We start from the raw sequence: 11,080 nt of genomic DNA, 5'->3' as shown, positions 1-11,080 counted from the left end.
AGGGGAAGGGGCAGGGGGAGAAGCAGACCCTTGCCTGAGCAGGGGCCCAATGCGGGGTTTGATCTCAAGACCCCGGATCATGACCCAAGTCAAGGGCAGACACTTAATCGACTGAGACACACAGGCGACCCTTCCATGTGAATTTAAAAACCAGCTTATCAATTTCTACAAAAGAGCCAGCTGGAATTTTGATAAAGATTGTATTGATCCGTAGATCCATTTGGGGGAATATCGCCATCTTCATATCAAGTTCTCGATCTGTCAGTGTGGGATGTTTCCCCTTTGACTTAGACATTCTTCAGTGTCACTCAACAATGTTTTTGTACTTTTTGGAGTATAAATTTTGTATTTCTTTGGTCAAATTTATTCCCAAATATTTTATTCTTTTGATGCTATTTTGAGTGGAATTGTTTTCTTTTCTTTTCTTTTTCTTTTTCTTTGTTTATTTATTTATTGGACAGAGAGAGACACAGTGATAGAGGGAACACAAGCAGGGGGAGTGGGAGAGGGAGAACTAGGCTTCCCACGGAGCAGGGAGCCGGATGCGGGGCTCCATCCCAGGACCATGGGATCATGACATGAGCGCAACCAACTGAGCCACCTAGATGCCTCTTTTCTTTTCTTTTATCTTTCTTTCTTTTTTTAAAAGATTTTATTCATTCATTTGAGAGAGACAGAGACAGAGAGAGCACAAGCAGGGGGAGCACCAGAGGGAGAGGAGAAGCAGACTCCCTGCTGAGCAGGAAGCCTTATGCGAGGGCTCAATCCCAGGACCTCAGGACCATGACCTGAGCCCAAGGCAGACACTTAACCGTTTGAGCCACCCAGGCACCCCTGGAATTGTTTTCTTAATTTCTTTTTTTTTTAATTTTTAAAAAGATTTTGTTTATTTATTTATTTATTTTTATTTTTATTTTTTTAAGATTTTGTTTATTTATTTGACAGAGAGAGGCAGGCAGAGAGAGAGGAAGGGAAGCAGGCTCCCTGCTGTGCAGAGAGCCAAATGCAAGTTCGATCCCAGGGTCTTGGGATCATGACCTAAGCCAAAGGCAGAGGCTCAACCCACTGAGCCACCCAGGGGCCCCTGTTTTCTTAATTTCATTTGCAGGTTATTCATTGCTAATTTATAGAAATATAATTTTTAAAATTTTTATCTTGGGGGCACCTGGGTGGCTCAGTGGGTTAAAGCCTCTGCCTTTGGCTCGGGTCATGATCCCAGGGTCCTGGGATTGAGCCCCACACTGGGCTCTCTGCTCAGCCAGAAGCTGCTTCTCCCTCTCCCACTCCCCCTGCTTGTGTTCCTTCTTTCACTCTCTGTCAAATCAATCAATCAATCAATCAATCTTTAAAAAAGAAGTTCTAATAGCTTTTGCATGACTTCCTTATGTTTTCTTTCTTTTTTTTTTTAAGATTTTTATTTATTTATTTGACAGACAGAGATCACAAGTAGGCAGAGAGGCAGGCAGAGAGAGAGGAAGAAGCAGGCTCCCTGCTGAGCAGAGAGCCGGATGCGGGGCTTGATCCCAGGAGATGTGGGGCTCGATCCCAGGCCCCTGGGATCATGACCTGAGCTGAAGGCAGAGGCTTTAACCCACTGAGCCACCCAGGCACCCCCCTTAGGTTTTCTATATACAAGATCATGTCTTCTGCAAATAGAGCTTTACTTCTTCCTTTCCAATATAGATTTTTTTTTTCTTTTTGCTAATTTCCCTGACCCGAATCTCGAGTACAATGTTGAATGGAGGTGGTAAAGTGGACATCTTTGTCTTGTTTCCGACCTTACAAGGAAAGTATTCAATCTTTCACCATTAAGTGTGATATTAGCTGTGAGTTTTTCTTTTTTTTTAAAATTTTATTTATTATTTGACAGAGAGAGAGATCACAAGTAGGCAGAGAGGCAGGCAGAGAGAGAGGGGGAAGCAGACTCTCTGCTGAGCATAGAGCCCGGCACGGGGCTCGATCCCTGGACCCTGAGATCATGACCTGAGCCAAAGGCAGAGGCTTTAACCCCCTGAGCCACCCAGGCGCACCAGCTGTGAGTTTCTCATAGATGCCTCATCAGGGTAAGGAAGTTGCATTCTATTCCTGTGTGTTGAGAGTTTATTTTTATTTTGATTATTTTTAATTTTTAAAAGAGACTTTATTTATTTATTTGTCAGAGAGAGAGAGCGAGCGAGCACAAGTGAGGGGGGCAGCAGGCAGAGCGAGAAACAGGCTCCCCAGTGACCAAAGAGCCCAACGTGGGACTCGATCCCAGGAACCGGCAGTTACAACTTGAGCCAAAGGCAGACATACAACCGACTGATCCACCCAGGTGTCCCTGTTGAGAGTTTTTATTATAAAATTGTGTTGCATTTTGTCAAACGCTTTTTCTGCATTTATCAAAATGATCATGTATTTGTTTTTTATTCTATTGATATGATGTATTGCACTGACACGGTGCGTTTATATTACATGTTACATTAATTGTCACATGTGAAACCGACTTTGCATCCTTAGGATAAATCCTACTTGGTCATGGTATATAATTCTTTTTAATGTTGCTAGATTTGCCTTACTGATTTGGTGATTTTTGCATTCATATTCATAAGATGTTTTAGTTTCTAGTTTTCTTGTGAAAGTTTATAGTGTTTTTTTTTTTTTTAAGATTTTATTTATTTGAGAGAGAGAGAGTGAGAAAGCACGAGATGAGAAGGGTCAGAGGGAGAAGCCAACCATAAGCATGAAGCCCGACTCAGGACTCGATCCTGGGACTCCAGGATCATGACCTGAGCCGAAGGCAGTGGCTTACCTAACTGAGCCACCCAAGCGCCCATGAAAGTTTACAGTTTTGTCTGATTTTGGCATAGGGTAATATTGGCCTGATATAATGGGTTGGGAAGTGTTCCCCCCTCTTCTATTTTTTGGAAATATTTGTGAAGAACTGGTATTATTTCTTCTTTAAACGTTTGGTGGCAGTCATCACTGAAGTCATCTGGGCCAGGACTCTGTGGGTGGTGGTACTGATTACTAATTCATTCTCGTTATGTGTTAGAGATATATCCAGATGGTCTGTTTCTTCTTGAGTCAGTTTTGGTAGTTTGTGTCTTTCTAGGAAGGTGTCCATTTTATCTAAGTTACCTAGTTTATCGGTGTTCAACTACTTGTAGTATTTCTTTCTCTTTTTTTTTTTAGATTTTATTTATTTATTTGACAGAGATCACGGGGAGGCAGAGCAGCAGGCAGAGAGAGAGGGGGAATCAGACTCCCCGTTGAGCAGAGAGCCCAATGGGACCCTGGCATCATGACCTGAGCCGAAGGCAGAGGCTTAACCCCCTGAGCCACTGAGCCACCCAGGCACCCCTACTTCTGTACTTTTAAATTTACTGAGGCTTATTTTTTGCCTTGGTAAGTAGCTTATCCTGAACACCATTCCATGTATATTTGAGAAGAATGTATGTTCTGCTGTGTTGGGTCTCTTTCATTTTCAAGGACTCTTGCAATTAAACTGGGCCCGGCTGGATAATCTAGGACAATCTATCTTAAGCTCAGCCTATTAGTAAACTTAATTCTATCTGCAACCTTTGTTCCCCTTTTTTTCATGTAATATTCACAGGTTTTGTGGACTGGGATATGGACATTTGGGGGTGGGGTGGGGTCATTATTCTGCTTACCACAACAGGAAAAATCCATGAGAAGCTTCTTTTTTGAGTGTCATGTTTGCCAAAACAAAAACACCCCCTCCCATAACCATTTTTGGGGAAGGCTATATTGTGGAGGCAAAGTAACTTTTACCTTAAAGTTATTCTCATGTTTTTGCAGACAATGAAGTGTCTTCTTTAATTCTCAATATTTGAGTTTTTTAAATTTTAGATTTTATTTATTTATTTGAGACAGACAGAGCAAGTGAGCATGTGCAGGGGGGAGCAGGAAACGGAGAGGGAGAAGCCAGCACCCCCCCCCCCCCGGCCAGCAGGGAGCCTGGGGGCTCCATCCAGAAGCCTGGGATCATGACCTGAGCTGAAAGCAGCTTAACCCACTGAGCCACCCTGTTGCCCCAATTCTCGATATTTTAGACTTAGGACAAAGCACAATTTATTTATTTATTTATTTATTTATTTATTTTAAATTAAAATTTTTTAAAAATTTATTTATTTGTTAGAGAGAGAGCAAGCGAGCACAGGCAGACAGAGTGGCAGGCAGAGGCAGAGGGAGAAGCAGGCTCCCCGCTGAGCAAGGAGCCCGATGTGGGACTCGGATCCCGGGACACTGGGATCATGACCTGAGCCGAAGGCAGCCGCTTAACCAACTGAGCCACCCAGGCGTCCCGGACAAAGCACAATTTAAATACTTTCTTTTTATTTTTTTAAAGATCTTATTTATTTATTATTTTAAAAATCTTTTAAGAAAAGATTTTATTTATTTATTTATTTATTTGACAGAGAGAGAGAGAGGGAGAGATCACAAGTAGGCAGAGAGGCAGGCAGAGAGAGAGGAGGAAGCAGGCTCCTCGCTGAGCAGAGAGCCCGATGCGGGGCTCGATCCCAGGACCCTGAGATCATGACTTGAGCCGAAGGCAGAGGCTTAACCCATTGACCACCCAGGCGCCCACAATTTAAATACTTTCTAAAATGAAATGTGATTAACCGTCACATAAGACCCACCATTGTTTAACAGCAGCTTTTCTGTTTCATGACTTAAATATCACAAAAGAAGTAGGAAGAACACAAATGACAAGTTTCCCACACGGGAAGCAGTCAAGAAATAAAGCCTGGCGCGCCTGGGGAGCTCAGTCAGTTGCGTGTCCGGCTCTCGGTCTCAGCTAAGGTCTTGATCTCAGGGTTGTGACTGGGCTCTGCCCTGGGCTCCAGGCTGGGCATGGGGCCTACTTAAAAAAGAAAAGAAAAGAAAAGGAATAAAGCTTGAACCATTAGCCAGTAGCTCTTGAAACCACTCCGTAGGTTGAACAACAAATATTTCCCCCTGAAGTCTTTGGGTCCCTGTTAGCTAAGCTTAAAGTTTCTATTTTATTGAAGGGAAAAATGCCACTGCAGGCAAGACAGCAGAAGGACTTTCCAAAGCACATACGTAAGTCATATGTTTACTATGTATATATGTGTGTGTGTGTGTGTGTGTGTGTGTAACTATATGGGTGCATATGTGTATATATATAATTTTCTGTTTATAAAAGTAATTCACACTCATAAAAACTTCAAACATTACATCACAGAAATACTATGTTGAGGGGCGTCTAGGTAGCTCAGTGGGTTAAGCATCTGCCTCCAGCTCGGGTCATGATCCCAGGGTCCTGGAATCGAGCCCCACATACGGCTCCCTGCTCAGCAGGGAGCCTGCTTCTCCCTCTCCCTCTGCCTGCTGCTCCCCCTGCTTTTGCTCACGCTCTCTCTCTGTCAAATGAATAATTAAAAATCTTAAAAAAATACTATGTTGAGTTGTATGAAATTTCCAGTATTTCACTATTTTTTGACCTACAGAGCAGCGATTTCATACTGTTCAACCTAATAATATAGCAGGGAAAATCCCTTGTAATCTGCACGCCCTGGAGGGAACCACTGGCAAGTGGTGTGTATTTCTCCAGGCTGGAGAGTGTGTCTGTGCACGTTCATGGTCAGTGAACTTGTCACCAGGATGATGAAGCGTGGATGTTGCAACCTGCTTTGTAAACGCTTTGTAGAGCAAAGCAAATCCTCGGACGGCTTGTGCGGCTTCCCCTCTCTGCGGCCTCCATTTCCTTATCTGTGAACATGGAACCCCTGTTTCTGCGCCAGTTAGTTATTGCCTCTCAGCTCCAAATTCGTTTTATTTGTCTGCTCTGTGAAAAATGGATCTGGGCCCTTTAAATATTTTCCTTAGCCACGTGGAACAACGCTAAACTTCGCCGGTAGAGGGCGCTGACAGCCATTTCTTGCGGTAGAGGCTTTGGTTCCTGGTAGTGACGGGGCTTCTCTCCTCTGGCCTGTGCGGCTGGTCCAGCTTCTCCGGCTCAGCTCCGGCCACCGGTACAAGCTCCTTCCGGGCAGGGAGCTCGCAGCACCCACCATCAGCCTCTTCCCCCAGGCCCGTCCTGGGAGCCGCGGAGTGCCTCTTCCCCAGCCCCCTAAAGCATGACTTTCCAGCAAGTTCCATGGGACCTGCGCGGGACTTTAGCAACTTCTCTACTATCCAATGAGTTACAGCCGTTCCCTTTCCAGCCAAGTCTGGAGCTCAGACCCGGGGCTGGATGGCGGTCCTTGGCGGGGGTGGGGGTGGGGGTTGGGGGGTGGGGGGGTAGTTCTCTATCTCAGCCCTGGGGATGAAGGCTGCTCCTTATATCTGCTATTTCGATATTCTTTTTAGAGCCCTCTTTACTTCTTCTTCTTTTATTTTTTTTAAAGATTTTATTTATTTATTTGACAGACAGAGATTACAAGTAGACAGAGAGAGGAAGGGAAGCAGGCTGCCCGCTGAGCAGAGAGCCCGATGCGGGGCTTGATCCCAGGGCCCTGGGCTTGATCCCAGGACCCTGGGACCATGACCTGGGCTGAAGGCAGAGGCTTTAACCCACTGAGCCACCCAGGTGCCCCAAGAGCCCTCTTTACTTCTTACCGGCCAATCCCTTGGTACTCCAATCCCTGTCACAGTTAATAATTCTCTCTCTCTCTTTTTAAAGATTTTATTTATTTGACAGAGAGACAGTGAGATAGAGCATGAGAGGAAGAAGGTCAGAGGGAGAAGCAGATTCCCTGGGGAGCTGGGAGCCCGATGCGATGCGGGACTCCATCCGGGAACTCGGGGATCATGACCTGAGCCGAAGGCAGTGGCTTAACCAACTGAGCCACCCAGGAGTCCCCAGTTAGTAATTCTTTATGTTAGACTTCTCTGGTCCAGATTACTTTGTGGTTTCTCTCGGACTGAAAGAGATCCCGAGTATCCTTATGAGGATCGGGAGGAGGGAGAGCGCTTAGCTCAGTGCTTGACAGGCAGGGAGGATGCAGAAAAGAGCAGTGATGTCATCGTCATCGTCCTTGTCCTCGTCACCAGCTGGTCTCCACGCCAATGGCTACAGAATGGCCTCTTCTTTATTAGCCATTGCTGTGGTTTCGCGGTATGCATGGAGTTTTGAATCCCTCCACTCCTGCCAGACTCCTCCACGTGGCCCCGAATACCAGCGGCCCTCTGATCCCCGTCCACCGAGCACCAGCTGCGCTAGGCACTGAAGCTGTTACCTACAGTAACTCACAAATTCTCACCCTGTGCCGATCGTATTAATTTCCACAAATTTAGTGGCCTAAAACCACGCTGATTTATTACCTTACGCTTCCGGATACCCGAAATCTAAAATGAAGGGGTCAGCAGGGCCGTGTCCCTTCTGAGGACTGCAGGGGAGAGGATGAGTTTTCCAGCTTCTAGAAAGCGGCTTCCTTCCTTGGCTCACGACCCCTCCCTCACAACACTCGTGCTCCTGCTGGCGCACCTACTACTCACTGTGGTCCGCCTATAGCATCAGGCCCAGGGGGATAATCCGGGATGACTTCCCCATCTCCAGATCCGTGACTGGATCGCAACAGGGAAGCCCCTTTGACCGTGTAAGGCAACATATTCACGGGGTCCTGGGATTAAGAGGTGGACATATGTGAGCTGACTTTGTTCAGCCTACCTTACCCGTGGAATAAATACTATTATTCTACCCATTTTACAGATGAAAAAACTGAGGCATAAGGGGAGTAAGTAACTTGCCCACGGTCGCACGACTCATAAGGAACAGAGCTGGGAACCAGGCAGTCTGACTCAGCTACACAGCGTTGTGTAAATCTTTGCACTCCAGAATGAGGCTTTGTGTAGCATACATTTCTAGAAGCAGAATTACTGGGGTGAAGTTGAACAGGTGTTGCCGAGCTGTCCTTTGCTACAGCTGCGTCATTTCATGTCTACCAGCGGCGCTGAAAATCCAGGGCTCTCCACCCCAACTCCAGATGCTTTGAGGGCAGAATAGGACTCGAATACACAAAACCAAAGGATTTTTACAACTTTTTTTTTTTTAAAGATTTTATTTATTTATTTGACAGATAGAGATCACAAGTAGATGGAGAGGCAGGCAGAGAGAAAGAGGAGGAAGCAGGCTCCCTGCTGAGCAGAGAGGCCTATGTGGGGCTCGATCCCAGGACCCTGGGAACATGACCTGAGCTGAAGGCAGAGGCTTTAACCCACTGAGCCACCCAGGCACCCCGGATTTTTACAACTTATCAACTTGGTGACTGAGAAACGTTTCTCTTTCACGAAAGGAGAAGAACAATACTCTCTCATTCATCAAAAAAAAAAAAAATTACAGTGGGAATAAAGAATTCTCAGTTTCCTGGGAAAAAAATAAAAAATGCTTGATTACCTTCATGTATTGCAAGACTGAAAACACCATCCTAACCTTGACTGTGACCCCAGCCTTATCTCCTTCTGTCCCGCCTTGTCAGAGGCACCGTTTTTGAGGGTTTGATTTTCCCACCTTGGCGGATTGCTTTTGTCTCCAGTGACATCTGAAGATCCCTGGTTAATAGATCACTTCCATCACTTTCCAGTTTCCCCCTCTTTCTTTTGTATCTACGCCACAAAGCTTGTCTATAACTTCGTTTTCAACGCCTTCCATGTCCCTTGTCGGTGGCTGTTTATTTGGGGCCAAGTACCCCTGTTAACCGCAGGGGCGAATGTATCATTACTCTGAGAGTTGTCCATTTACAGCAAGGAACACGCATGAAGTGACTTCCCAAGATCCCATAGACGTGGCATTCAACCCGAGGCACCTGCGTCCAGGTTCCCCTTGCTTGACATCCCACTGTACCTTCTGGGGAGCGGCTGGTCCCCTGGTGCCCCGCAGAATGCATGCGTGCCCGCTGCACCGTGTCTCCAGGTTCCGGCGGGTCTTGGCCAGCTGCTTGGATTTGTCCCGGCTGGGCTGCCACTTTCTTTTTTTTTTTTCTTTTTAATATTTTATTTATTTATTTAACACACACACACACACACACACACACACACACGGAGAGATCACAAGTAGGCAGAGAGAAAGGCGGGGGGGGGGGAAGCAGGCTTCCCACTGAGCAGAGAGCCCCATGTGGGGCTTGATCCCAGGACCCAGGGATCATGACCTGAGCCAAAGGCAGAGGCTTAACCCACTGAGCCACCCAGGTGCCCCCCGGGCTGCCACTTTCTATGTGTGAGCATTTAGAGCTTGGGTTCCTCACCTGTAAGATGGGAAGAACACCGATCCTCCCTCATAGGGCAGTAACCTGGTATTACCCTCGCTTTGCAGCTGATGACTTGGAGGCTCAGTGTGAGGGCAAGGCGGGCACAAAGAGAACTGGGGAAAGGGACGCTGTCCCCTTCCGAGGACGGTAGCCCCTCCGTGCTGAATTCCACTGTAGAAGCAGGTTAGTTAACCGAGAATCTGTAAGGAAACTCCCTTTCCTGATTCTTCATTTGTAACTCTGCTTTCTGCCGTGGTCCGCTCAGCCTGTGCTAGCCTTGGCTCCTACCTCCCCACTGTCCCTCTGCGCACTGGGGACTCCCCGATCTCCCCCGGCCCAGTGACCTTCCCTTTCTGCACCTGTTTCTTCTCCGGGAGAGGCCCCCATGCACTGCACAGACCAAACACTTGGTAGGGGCTAAGACAACATGCACTGACTGAATGCTACCACATGACCCCTATTTTCTTGAACCATCCCCTTCCACCATGACTCCAAAGTGTCCTTTCCATCATTTCACACTCACAAGCACACAGCTCAGGCTCTGGCTTACTTACCTCCCTGGTATGAAAAAATTTCTAGGTTCTGTGTTCAGGCATTCAAGACTCCTACTTGCCATTCCCTGGCCCCCACACCCGTGACTTTAACTCCCCGCCCCCCAATATTGCAAATTCCATATTCACAGTGTTGTCACTATCTTCCTAACGGAAGCCACACAGGAAAATCTCTAGTAGTTACTTCTATTCTGCTCTGAGCAGGCAACACCCTGTCCAACCCTCCCTCTGGGTGACCGTCCCTCACAGGTGCTTGGACAAGGAAAGGGAGACAATGAGTGCTGTGCTGAGTGACTGTTCTCTGTCAGGTGGTACTGAACAGGGTACTGTTCATTCCAACTTACAGATGAGGGAAGCAAGGTTTCCAGAGGATAAGGTGGGTTCCCACAGCCAGTGATAGGTCCTGAGCAGGAATTTGAATCCAGCTCTGCTGACCCTGGCATCCCCCACTCTCCAGTCTGCTCCCAAAGGCCTCCCAACTAACATGTAATAGGTTCTAGGATTTCACCCACACTCCATAGGGGTGACTACAGGACTATCCCCAACCCTGGGTCCCGTGAGACCCTACCTGAAGAGGGGGTCATTGCCTGCTCAGTCTTTCCTGGACACTGGACTCCATCCAGCTAAGGGGCTGGGTCCCCACTAGTGTGACTGCCATTTGAACTGCAGACTCCACTTTGTCATAGAGAACCCCTACCTGCACAGGCAGTGGGGGGCCTGGAAAAGATGCCGATGCTCTCCTTGTAGACCAGACAGCCAGGTCTGCTGGGCAGAGGAGAGCAGGGCCCTTCTATCCCCCCTTCCCCTTGCTCTGTCTCCTTGAGCTGCTTCTTCGGTCACTCAGTCATTCCACCAACACTGATGCCCCCCTGGATCTTGGGGATCCAGAGAACATCTGGCTTGGGGAAAATCGTCCTCCCTAAGCCTCTGTCTACCCCACTTCTCTCCTTCACGTGTGTCTACGACTTACTTCCTCTTCCGTCCCGCTAGCTCTCCTCTTCTATGCCTCGGTTTCTCCGTCCCCTCTTCCTTCTCAAGTTCTCATCCCCATCCATAATAACGCTGGGAAGTAGACTCTACTGCCACCCACATTTTATTTTATTATTTTTTAAAAGATTTTACTTATTTATTTGACAGAGATCACAAGTAGGCAGAGAGGCAGGCAGAGAGTGAGAGGGGGAAGCAGGCTCCCTGCGGAGCAGAGAGCCGGATGTGGGGCTCCATCCCAGGACCCTGAGATCATGACCTGAGCTGAAAGCAGAGGCTTAACCCACTGAGCCACCCAGGCGCCCCTACCACCCACATTTTAGATGTTAA

The sequence above is a fragment of the Martes martes genome (assembly GCF_963455335.1).
Source record: "Martes martes genome assembly, chromosome: 10".
In the NCBI taxonomy this organism is placed as follows: domain Eukaryota; kingdom Metazoa; phylum Chordata; class Mammalia; order Carnivora; family Mustelidae; genus Martes; species Martes martes.
This window is presented reverse-complemented; position numbering follows the sequence as displayed.